The following is a 13,051-nucleotide window of genomic DNA, read 5'->3' as shown; positions in this document are numbered from 1 at the left end:
CCCTTTACACACCTAGATATTACATATACAGTGCACTATATGACACAATCCAATTCCTATCACATATTCGCTGCCTGTGCTCCCAATGGGAGATAGCAGGCACACCAGCTCTACTGAGGAGCAAAGGCTTTCTATTGGGGTTGTTTTCCAGCAACATCCACATGGTCAAAATATTGAATTCTTCCTTGAATTCATTATTTTAAGGCTTGACTTTACTGTACTTTAATTTCCTTAATATTTCTCCTTTTCACCAATGTGAACTTAAGCTGGGTATACATGGGTCTATTTTTTTTTCATTCAACCAGTGGGCTGAATGAAAAAAATAGAACAGATTCCTCCATCAATTCTTACAAACGTTCATGGACAAATCCCCTGCTGTGACACTGAGTCTGGCAATCAATCACCAGGCCGTAATTCTGTGACAGCTAGGACAGTAACATTGCTGCTCCCCTGGGTATGTTAGTGCCAGCTGTGATGGAGAAAGGAGCAGTAGGGAAGTTTTATTGGGTTGAAGTAGCTCCTCTGCACTGTCACTTTGTTACTGTTCCTCGAAAAGGCAAGGTGATAGTGTTTTTGTTTTTTTTTTTAAATCCAATATGAATACGTTTCTCTCAGCCACCAATCAGGTTCAGACCTGCCTTTGAAGTTTCAATAATCGGTGATACAGCAACCATAAAGAGAAAGTTAAAGTAGAAATGAAGCTAAAACTTTTTTTTATCTTGGATGAAGTTTTTTGGATAGACCTATTCCAGTTCTGGTGACCATTCAAAATGTGAGATATTCTTTCACTTTAAGGTCACCAGGACAAATATGGAAGGTAAATCTCCTTAACGGGGACACAGAGAGCAATAAAACCTGGCAGCTACTTTAAAGGGGCAGATTACCTTTGTAAAAAATATGCTTTGTAGTCAAGAAGCCCCAGTAGGTAACAAACTAAGCCGTTTTTATCGGCAATATCTGTGGGCCAATTGCACCTCCACCGAAGCCTGTCTCAAAAACCGCCAATGTTCTGCGTAGCTTTATCTTGTCCTGATGCCAGGTCAAGCAAGGGGTTGGACACTTGTCCCAGCATTACAGGAGCCAGTGTCCTGCTTATTTATTGCTGTCTGTGCCCCTTTAGGGAGATTCACCCACTCTATTTGTCCTGGTGACCTTTAAAGTGAAAGAATATGTCAAATTTTGAGTGGTCACCAGAACTGGAGTAGATCTATGCAAAATACTTAATCCAAGATTAAAAAAAAAAGTTTTATCATCAATCATTCAAACGTCAAAGGCAGCTCTGAACCTGATTGGTGGCTGAGAGAAACGTATTCATATTGGATTTAAGAAAAAAAATAATACAGTCCCCTTGTAATAGTATCAAATTGATAGTGCAAAGGAGCCCCTTTAACCCAATAATACTCACCTTGCCAGCGTTCCCCCACAGTTCCTTCCTGCATTGCAGCTGGCACAAACATACCCAGGGGAGCAGCAATACTCCTTCTGTCCTGTCAGAGTTAGGGCCTAGTAATTGACTGTCAGACTCAGTGTCACATGGTATGAGGTCACATGCTCCCCATAATTGCAGAAACGTCACCAGCACACCAAATCCTTATAGGATCAAAGTTCGTAGATTTTATTGCAAACTCATGTCAGTTACACAAGCGCTTTCGGGGCCACACAGGGTCCCTTCATCAGGCATAGCAATGACACAATGATAAGAACAGAGAGGGTTTAAATAGACATAAAGCAGTGCAGACACACCCTTGGACACACCCCTGACGTCACATGACGTCAAAAAACCAAACAGCTGTGAACAATGGAGTCATTAGAAAGACAAGCTTCTATTCACCAATTTCTTTCACTTGAAATTGGGGCTTCTTGACTTGAAATTGGTGAATAGAAGCTTGTCTTTCTAATGACTCCATTGTTCACAGCTGTTTGGTTTTTTTGATGTCATGTGACGTCAGGGGTGTGTCCAAGGGTGTGTCTGCACTGCTAGCTGGCAAGGTGAGTATCAGTGGGTCAAGGGGTCCCATTGCATTGAAACTGGCCATTGCAATGATACTGTCAAGGTGGCAGAGTCTCTTTAAAGGAATTTGCAGTGAGTGGTCCAGGGTCACAACCAGTCACATTTGAGGATTATAAGATTATGAACAAATGGAATTGGGGTGAACAGGTGCACTAACTAAACAAGTGAGTAGATGGTTCATCTTCCCTTTGTGCATTTTAAAGTTTAAGGCTGGGTTCACACCACTATTTGTGTGTTTATGCGCGTTTTGACGCTTGTGAAAAAGCGCGTACATGAGAACACACGTTTTGACTGGCAGCTTAAGAAACATTGCGGCCAATGAATGAACGCGTGTACAAACTCACAAAAACCACGCATGACAATGTGCAACATGCTTCTGCCGCATGTTTAATGGTGTTTCCTGGAGGACGCTAGTTTGTGTCCTCCCGTTACCCTAAGGAGAACTATGGGGAAAAACACTGACCCCATAGTTCTCCTTTAAGTCTATGGTAGGAAAAACACGCTGTTAACCACCCAAAGTAGCTCATGTACCTTTTCGGGCGTTTGGCATTTTCCTGCTGCCGTTTTACTGCTCAGGTGTGTACAGGGGCCATTGAAAATCATGGGATTTCTTGGGTTGGGCGTTTGAAAGCGCTTTTCCAACTGATCAAAAATATCTAGGTGTGACGGTGTGACCCAAGCCTTAAACCCATCTAACGGTGAGGCTGGAGTTTGGGATTCATTTTAAATTTTGATGTGGGTGTACCTTTAAATGGTGAGATCTCATTATTGAATATTAGATGTACAATCAGCTGGGAGGACTATTGTGGTTCCTTGGTAATGGAGTGCTTTTTCCTTTGTACCAGTGAGGATATGATTAAACAAAACCATGTGACTGATGAATGTTTGTGAATAAATACGGTAATAGGTAACACTCTGATATGAACACTCACACTTCCGCCAGCTATGTTTGAATACTGATAGACATTTCGATAAACTCTAACATTTTGTACAGTGTGCATCATGTCTTGTTAGCTTCATGATCTAAAGTCTGCCTATCATGCAATGATGAATTCTCAATAAACCCAAAAATACATAAAAAAATAAGAGCCAGTAATCAGAAATAAAACGTTGGTCTGTGTAAGCACTGATATAATTGCAATGGTTTTACTAAGGAACTCAAGCATATACATTGGGGCTGGATTTATTAAAACTGGAGCAGACAAAACCTGGAGCAGCTGTGCATGGCAACCAATCAGCTTCTCTCTTCAGTTTGATCAGTTAAGGTGGCCATACACTTTACAACCATCGCAAGACCTTAGTCATGCGATGGTTGTAAAGTAATTAAAAAAAGTACGATCTGCCCATCTTGGACAGGCAGATCGTGCTTGCGATCATCACCCTCAGGGGGGCGGGCTTCCGATGACTGCAATGCTGAACGGGCAGTGTGCGCACACCGGCCCGTTCGGCATTTGTCTCCCGAGCATCATTCAAACCATTTTCGGCTGGTTTTCTAGCGTGCTCCTTAGACAAAAGACGTGCGACCGCACAGTAGAAACGGTCGCACGTCTTCATTCACGCTGCACGATTCTTGTACGATCGCGGGATTTCCAGCAATTCTCGTACGAGAATTGTGCACTGTATGGGCACCTTTAGGATTTGAAAATGAAAGAGAGAGGCTGATTGGTTGCCATGCACAGCTGCTCCAGATTTTGTCTGCTCTAATTTTGATAAATTCCATTCAGTGTCGTTTTCAAGCAATATTAAAGTGACCAAACTACCACTCTATATGGAGCATGGTGTTACAGCGACCCCTTCCATTGCAAACAAATCTGGAATAGCAATCTAAATGAAGTGCAGGCACTCTGTGGCTTGTGTATGTGTGATATACATTCAGTTGTAACTGACTTTCTGTAATTCTGTGGGCCAGCTCTCTGGGTACCATGTGTGATACACTTGAGAAACTTTTCCATAGAACCTTTTTAGTGGGTTTTCTATGAGGTAGGTCACCAGCTCTTTCCTCAGCCCTCACCATTTACACAGTCTTAAATATGATAACACATATGCACTGTGCATGCCAATTTATATACACATACTAGGGCCAATTTTGATGGTACCTACCAGCATGTCTTTGGAATGTGGGAAGAAACCACAGTAACCAGAGGAAATCCATATAGGCACAGGGAAAACATGCAAACTACATGCAGATAGTGCCTTAGTTGAGCTTCAAACCAGCAACCCCAGTGCTGCAAGCCATAAGAACTAACCTTTAAGCCAATGTGCTGCCTGAGGCTTACATGTATCTTTTATTACCTGCTCAATCAGCCAAGTACTACTAAAATCAAGGGTCCGCTGATATGCAAATTGTGACCTTCTTTAGGGCTTGTTCACACCAGCTTCATACCAGTCTGTATTTATGCACGTTTCTGATGGTGCTTTTTTAAATTGGTTTTGCTTGAGCGTTCCAGTATGTTCTGTTGCGCTTACATACATTTCTGTGCGTTCCAGTGTGAAAAAATGCAGCATGCTGTACTTTCAAAATGCTCTATAACTTAACGCAATGGTGTAACCTAGCCTCATTTAAGACCATTGTAATTACTGTGTATGCATTTTTGGTGCAGATAAAAAAATGTCCTGGTCTGGAGATTGTGTGAACAGGCCATCCCCCTGCAACTTCATAATTGGTCCTTTAAATTGATAAGCAGCCTCAGTTTCCAGCAAGGAGATGAACAAAGTAGGCTTACGCAGGTTTTGGAGTTCCTGTGTACTCATAGCAGGTAATAAAGCATATCTAAGCCAAAAAATCAAAAATGTAATATATTGCAGCTTACCATTATTTAGATGTGGTGAGGCTGTGTTGTGCAGATCTGATGCTGCATTAGATTTCTCCTTTCAGGTATTTTTCCTTTATTTTGTACCTGGTGATCCTGCCAGTAACATTCTTCCTGTTCTAGTGGAACAATGTTCACTCATCATACTGTTTCTATGGAGGAATGGCATTGTCACTCTAGAACTGTCCGATCCACCAGTCAACGCTGGCGGATCGGAGCGGGGAGGGTGGAATCCAGCCGTGACAGGATCGAGAGGTGAGCGAACGCCGGTATGTGTTCGCTCACCTCCCGATCTACTGAGCCGACCTGTGACAGTCTCATTGTCACAGGTCGGCTAGAACTATGAGGTGAGTGAAAAGCACTCACCTCATAGTTCTCCTTTAAGTAATGTAGCCATAATCACTGGAATAAGAGATATGAACAGTGGCAGTTTTTTTCAATACAGTACTACTTGAATTGCTTAGGCACAATCACAAGTCAAGAAATTCACTGTCGTTTTTTGGGACAAATTCTTCTAACACTGCCCCGGGGAAGCACTCACTGAGCAATCTAACTTGCTGGAATGAGATCCTATAAGAACAATGCAATTCCTTTAACTGTCAGGTGCACATTCTCAGTTGGTAACTTTATTCGGTCACTTTGAGTTCAGTAACTATCCATAAATACTGAAAGAACTGCAAATTATTGTGAGAATGTGGTCCATGGAGCATTCATTTACCAATTAAAAGATTCTGCATCATGTGGTGAGAGCCAGGGGATGACTAATACCAGACATTGTTAGAAAATTGGATATGTTGTGAAGCAACAGAGATGACTGAGATGTGAGAAGGTTTCCTTGATAAGTGACTCCATAGGCTAATACTCTTACATGGGTCATTTCCAATGAGACTCATTGGATATGGTTGGAGATTATTGAGGTTGGTATGACCAACAGGCTCTAAGTTCTTCTAAGAAATAATCATGTCCAATATCCTTGCTGTGCTCACCAAGGCCCATTTATAGGCTACATTTATAGGAACCGTTACATACTCACACTTTCCATTACAAACCATACTGAACTACTGATTCCCAGTAGTATATAAATTGGTAGCATACCAGGGATCTTGACTTATTGTAAGGAAAGTCACAGAACTGCTCATGTAGGTGTAAGATAAAAATTAATTTTAACAACTTCACTCTTTTAATCCTTGTGTGGAAACAGCTCTGTTTCTTTGAAATCAGTAAGTCAAGCATGCCTACCTTGCCCTAATGGGTTTAAGAAGGACTTCACAGGGGGCTTGTTGCTACAGTCTCCATGAAGTATCATGGATTGCTAACCAGAAAAACAATGTATACTTTTGCCTCATAGCCTTCAAGAGAACCCTGACTGAACATTTGTCACTTCACTGCACTACATCCATAACTTCCACACTTGTTACCAGCCAAAGTCACTGCAAATTAGACATGTGACTTAATCCTATCACAGTATGTGAGGCTTGAGTTGTATTGATGAGAAATGTGCTTCTGCAAGTTCTACATCTAGAGTCACACTGTAGGCTCCTCAGGCCAGTTCAATCATTTCTCTTTTGATAAGAAAAACAACCATTCCCTTTTGGGTAAGAAAAGGTACATATTCTCTTGCCATTTGTCAGAGGGAAAAAAAAAAGATGCAGTACATCTCTGCAATACATACATATTTCCCCATTTTTATTCCTCTAAATATTCTGCAAGTACAGAAAGAATCATGTTCCTAAGTTCTGATGTGGGCTGACAACACACACTGTTTTTATGGACTGAATGGGGTCATCCCTGCCCAGTTGTTTTTTGCTATACTAATAAATCGTGCCCCTTCTTTTCATCTTCACAACATAAGCATTAATTGATCTGTAGTCCTAAGATAAGAACTAGGAAGACTAATTAGACTCCTTGAGATAACACAGGAAGTTTTGTGCGCTGTTTCCGAACCCTGCTGATTTTATTCTGAAAATGTGTTTGAATGAAAGAGTGACTTTGCTGCCTAAAGTTCCTCTTTTTCAGCTAAAGCTTAAAATATAGACATAGGGCTTTCTTATTTGCTATTATAAATAAGTGTAAACTATTAGAAGTGACCGTCTTCTCATATTTATCAGTATCTTTCTAAAGAACACTTTAAGGGTGCCTAAACAAGACTGGATTTCTACATACCCAACATAAGCCATAGCCTTGGGTAGCAAGGACACGAGGTGTGGAATGTAGTCTTCCACACATCATCTTGCCATGCCTGCAATTATAAACTGGATGGGTCCTTTATGTTCATATCTTGGCAGTTTGTGCATTTTTGTGAGTAGAAAATAATTTAGTAGGTAAGCCTAGACCCAGACTGCTAGCAGAGTAGAGTTACAGTATGCCCTACTCTTCTAGTTGTCCATTCTAGGTGTACATAAGCAGACTTGACATACCATCTGTTTTAGTCTCTCCATCCACAGGCTTGGGGTGTATTATGTCTATGACTTTCATCTTGTTAATGCAAGGATGAGGGGACTGGTCCATCAAAAAACAGTTGGCCTTGGTGGCAGAAATTAGTAGTCCTAAATCCAATCTGTCTGTGGGATCAATTAGAGAAAGAGGCCAAAACTAGTTTAGATCCTGAATTGTGTTATTCTCTACATATCATATAGATCTGCTGTATTCTGTACATGATACAAGGTCTTGGTCAAAAGTGCCATTAGGTAACAATCTCCTGTATCAAATTTCTTTTTTTTTCGTTTTCGTTATTGGATGTGAAATTCGGATCAGTCTGATATTCGTTATTCGGATTTCTGATGGATCCGATATTTATGGCACAATCACCACAAAAAAAGCATGGGATACCCCTAAAATCTCCTACCACACCCTTGGCAAATCAGGAAATGGAGGGACAACCACGTGGCCCCCCTACTGCACAATACCAGGCCACATGCCATCAACATAGGGAGGATGCTTTGCTGGGGGTGTCCCTGGCAAAGCATCTTATCCCTATGTTGATGAGGACAAGGACTCACAACCCTGGCTCAGTGATTGAAGGGGGCCGGCAGGCAGGGGGGATTTGAATCATGGTGCCTCCTTTCATAAAGATGGAAAATCCCTCCCTGGCAAAGCATCCCCCCAATGTTGAGCCGTGTAAGGGTCTGGTAAGGGAGTTTGGGGGGGTACCCCACGTTTTGTTTTTTACCCTAACGGCCTGGTATGAATTTTGAGGGGGACCACACACTTATTTTGGGGGGGGGATTGTCTAACACCTTTCAGTTCATTTTAGAAAATTTTGATGCATCTGAATTTTTGGTACTGCAAAATTTGTATTAGTTTAAATTGGTTATTTTATCCATTAGGAAATTCTGATCCATTCGAACGTCTGAATATGCCGATATAAGTCCGAATTTCAATTCAGAATGAAACGAATCTTACATGTCTAGTGTCCAACCAATCCCTAGTGTCTATGGGCCAGCTCATCCTTATCCATCCCTTATTACCTGGTAAGTCATTGATTAGCAAGTAGTTGTTTGACTTTCAAAAACAAGTCAGAAACGTCAGCTTTCATAGTCCTACACTAATGCTTCAAAGTGTATCTTTTGACATTTTGTTTTTTAAATTTAGAGTAGGGAATGGTTGGAAAAACCTATCAGTTTTTGTTTTTTTGGCCCATTGGGGAGATTTCCCCACATTTCCTGGTCCGCACAACATGTAATGAGAGTGAATTAAGTAAGAGGAAATTCCCTTTAACAGGTGTCACTGGAAAAGGCGTCCTTATTGAACCATTTCCCATCAACCGTAAAAGTATAGATTTCCCATCCTTTTTTGTCCGGGTGACAATTGTGGTGGATTTCCCCACTAGAAACATAGACAGCATAAAAACTAGAAAAAAAGAACCCACCCTTTTCACACTCTATCAAAAAAATGTTTTATTTATTAATGGTTGGCGTATATTTTAATCCCAGACTTTTTCACAATATAGCAAAGTTTATATAGATGTTTATACAGAAGTACACTCCAAGTTTCGGTTAAGATCTAGCTACAGACAAGTTGCTACAGTCTGGAGATGGTGCCCTAGATGACTTCATCTGCTCAAGCTAAGCCATGGAAATCATAAGCAGGTGCGGTTTCCTGAACACACTCTATTGAGATACCAAAAATACACAAGACACAAACAAAGCAGGAAGACAAATACAGTTAAGACAACATAGCATTCAGAGCTCTGCAATGGTTCCCATAGGAATCCAGTTGGTACGACAACCCGTGTGACCTTTGTTAACAGCTTCTATGAGCAAACACAGCCTCCAGGTGTAAAAGACACCTTGGCTATGCAAACCAAAATAACATACTCTCACTAGGCGGGGTACATGAGATACATCCGGGGAGCTGCTCAAGGATCAAATTGTTTTTCATTTTGTACACAAAGAAAGGTGTGTGCCAGGGTTCATGTCTCACAACAACAAGCCTTGGCTAGGCAGCCATTGTTAGCATTTAAAAGCACACACTTGGCATAGCAGCTTAGGCAGCACAGAGCCAGGTGTGTTAGTGCACGAGCTCACACCACCAGCTGGACAATCCAGTGTCCTCATTTCCAGCGACATTTACTAGGTGTGATCGCAAAGGCTTTCCTAGATTTTTTTTCCCTCGCAATTATGTATGTTTGCTAGTGCAAGCTCGTTTGCTAGCAGGTTTTTTTTTTTCTTATTTACATTACCAAGTGACAACAAATAGCATACGTTCTTGAAAACTAACTTATTATTTGCACATGCAAGTCAAAGGAACACATTTGCTTTATTGCCCCCCTCATCAACAACACATGCTCACTTTTCTTTACTAACCTGCTGCTTAGTTTAGCTGCTGGGAGGACAGAAAAAAAATCTGGTACTTCCAGGTATAGAGGATCATGTGACTCACTCTATGTAACAGGACTGCTGATTAGTGTTGTGCTCGATGTTCGAGTCGACCAAGAGTTCTGCTCGAACATCGCTAGGTTGTGTGTTCGGCGAACACACAAACTATCAGGGCGTTGGGCTGGCTGTTCGCGCCCCTAATTGTGAAGCCCTAAAAGTGCAGTAAATTTACTAGAAATAGCACAGCCAATTTAAACTCACTAAATACTGCTCATACTTGGCCTATTGTCTAACTTTGTGATTTAGTAATGGCTCAATTTCTAACTTGGACTTTTTATTGAGTTCCTGAGCTACTGATACTGCAACAGCACACAAAAATGCATTCTGCAGTCTTGATGCGGTTTGCCTGGAAGGCAACTTTGGCAAGACACCTTTTATCACAGCGTCAAAACCACAAGTCAGCTTAAGCCACAGTTTTGATGTGGTGAGATTCTTAATTGACTACTTACCACCCCATTCCAACAATAAACTTTTTATTCTAAGACCTGTACTCTGTTTCTGTTAACCTTTTGCACTAATCTAACAATCTGCCTGAATGCAATGTCTGTTCCAATAGAAGAGTAAAAATTACCATGCTCCTAATATTAAAAAAATGTAACTGAATGGTAACATTTGATAATAGAAATATGGGCTCTGCCTTTGCTGACTTGTTTTTTTATGGTTCAAGCCCAAGGGCAGCGAAGCAGGATGCATCACTTTTAGAAAAGTAAAAGACTTTGTTCCCTGCTCTGTGCCCTGCTCTGTGCCCCTTTCTATTCCTGTTTCTAAGGTACAGTATACAGTTAGCAATTTGGGTGGGTGCTTATTGTGCTAACCAAAGTCATTTACCCTTTACTATAGTCTTCTTGGTTAAATGTAACACCAGCTTCCAAAGCAACACATCCAAGTGCATATACACTGAGTGGCCAGATTATTATGACCACCTGATGTTTGTAGGCAAATTAGCTATAATTAGCTAGAATTTCGCGCTGAAGTTGCTAGAGGGCCAGCCTATTATAAATAGGGAAACAGGTTGTTTACCACGACAGTAGAAGTGATTTTTTTCTGAAGATACAGGTAAAGAACAGCCTTTGAAAGTGGGATGATTGTTGGCGCTCGGAGCCATGGAGCGAGTATCAGCAAAACAGCAGAATTCGTTAAATGTTCAAGAGCAACTGTTGTTAAAGTGTTTAAAGACTGGACTGTGGGCCGAAAATCTGGGTCTGAACGTGCGAATTGTGGCCGTCAGCGACTAGTCAATGTTAGGGCAGAACAGAGAGTGGCAAGACTGGTACAAGACAACAGAAGGGCAACAGTGCATCAAATGACTGCAGATCTTAATCAGGGATCCTCTCAAATTATCTCTGAACTCACTGTTCGCCGTACACTGCATCGTATGGGATATGGAAGCCAAAGGTCTGTTCGAACACCTTTGCTATCTGCAGTTAACAAGATAAAACGTCTCCAATTCGCACAGGAAAACAAGGATTGGACATGTGAGCATTGGAAAAAAGTCATGTGAACCGATGAATCACGTTTCCAGTTGCATCATGCAGATGGCAGAGTGATAATTTGGCGGGAAACAGCATGAAAGCATGCACCCCACATGCATGAGTACAACTCTTCAAGCTGGTGGGGGCAGTGTTATGGTTTGGGGCATGTTTTCCTGGCATGATTTGGGCCCTTTAATTCGTGTGGAACACTGAATAGCACAACATACCAAAGTATCGTTGCTGATCAAGTTCATCCTATCATGTTGATGGCGTATCCCAATGGAGATGGCTTCTTCCAACAAGACAATGCGCCATGCCACGGTGCTCGTATTGCGCAGGAGTGGTTTCAAGAACATGAGGGAGACTTTACCTTGCTTAGGTGGCCCCCACAATCACCAGATCTCAATCCAATTAGGCATTTGTGGGACGAAGTTGAAAGAGCCATCAGGCAGCTGGTTCCACAACCATCAAATATCACAGAACTGGACAGTGCTATTCATCAGGCATGGTGTCCGATTCCTCGCATCACCTTTCAACATCTCGTGGAGTCAATGCCAAGAAGAATCGCCGCAGTATTGAAGGCAAAAGGTGGTCCAACGAAGTACTGGTGGGGTGGTCATAATAATCTGGCCACTCAGTGTATTCTAGGATGGTCTCACACCTATGCATTACTGCAAAGCATGTTAACAAACAATAATGAATACAATTATTTAAAACTGTGCCCTAATGCAAAGTACAGCAGCCTGCTGCACAAATGACATGCAGTGTAATGCGCTGCATTAAATAGAATGCTGCAGAGACGTTGTTCATTTTGTTGGTGGCCATGCATTGGTTTCCCAGCAAAAACCATAAGTCAGTTTTGGAGAGTGGGGAAGTGTCAGATGTGAGGAGAAATCTCCGAGATAAACACAGACAACAATAACACAGTTTTTAGTATACAAGAGGATTTGAAGAAGAATCGTCCAGTTGAAAATTGTGCCTTATTTGCTGTCCAGTTGATAATGCTGTCACTGGGATAGGAAGCATAATGTTGCCAGTGAGGCCTCAGACAGCAAATAAAACCCGAGAGGTTTTTACCCTTTACTACTCTATGCAAAAGAAAACAAATTGGTTGGAGTTATACTACCAAGTGTATGTCTAGCCAAAATAAAAAAGCAAGCTAAACTGCCAAACATTTAGTGTACTCCTAACTTCCTGTTTGGGTGACAACATAGTGCCTTTGTTCCACTGAATTCCCAAGTAGCACTGTCAGCCCTGCTGCTGGATCTCTTTGTCCCTCTTCATATGCATACACTAATTTTTTTCACAGAAAAACAATGCTGCTGCCTTGACTCCCAAGAGCCTGCCTAAACACTGTATGTAGGGAAAAGGATCTTGGGAGGTGTAGCTCTGGCAACATGCCTACCAACAAAAGAACTGACCTCTTAGTAGCTATTCCAGCAAATTTTTTTAGAGACCCTGTGATAATTAGGGATGCTTTGAGTTGCAGGTTTGTCAAATTCTGCTTGAAATCAATGGAACTCAAACTTAGATGTAAACCCCATTGAAGGGGAAGAGGCAGCTTGCAGAGGACCGGAGGAAGAAAGAAGAAGCAATTCTAATCCAGCTGGTGGCACTGCCCTACATGTACAGGCCACTTCTCTCGCCAGGGGCGGATCCCCTGAGCTCTGCAGTGTTGGACTTTTTTAATGTATCTGCTGCCCGAGAGAAAGAAAAAATGTCCCCAAATCCTAACCATCCTCAGGGTCCTAATGCCAGCATTGCAGCTGCTCCCATTCCAGCTCACAGAATCAGCTCCTAGTGCAAGTTTTATGACCTCTGTTACATGACAGTGGCAGGTACCCAGGTGCCATTATTTTGCCCAGAAGACCATCCCTCCCC

At 41.9% G+C, this 13,051-nt stretch overlaps 1 long non-coding RNA gene across 1 annotated transcript in view; it reads left to right on the top strand.

Annotated features, from left to right (window-relative positions):
* Positions 1-1,593: 1,593 nt before the first annotated feature.
* LOC108794563 overlaps positions 1,594-13,051 on the top strand; it is a 15,622-nt gene continuing 4,164 nt past the window's right edge. Inside the window, exons 1-2 of the long non-coding RNA XR_001941717.1 lie at positions 1,594-1,604; positions 7,356-7,361. This is a non-coding gene — a long non-coding RNA (uncharacterized LOC108794563). The remainder of the gene's footprint in view (positions 1,605-7,355; positions 7,362-13,051) is intronic.

This window comes from Nanorana parkeri, unplaced genomic scaffold, assembly GCF_000935625.1.
Source record: "Nanorana parkeri isolate BGI_ZX_2015 unplaced genomic scaffold, ASM93562v1 scaffold867, whole genome shotgun sequence".
Lineage (NCBI taxonomy): Eukaryota > Metazoa > Chordata > Amphibia > Anura > Dicroglossidae > Nanorana > Nanorana parkeri.
This window is presented reverse-complemented; position numbering and strand designations above follow the sequence as displayed.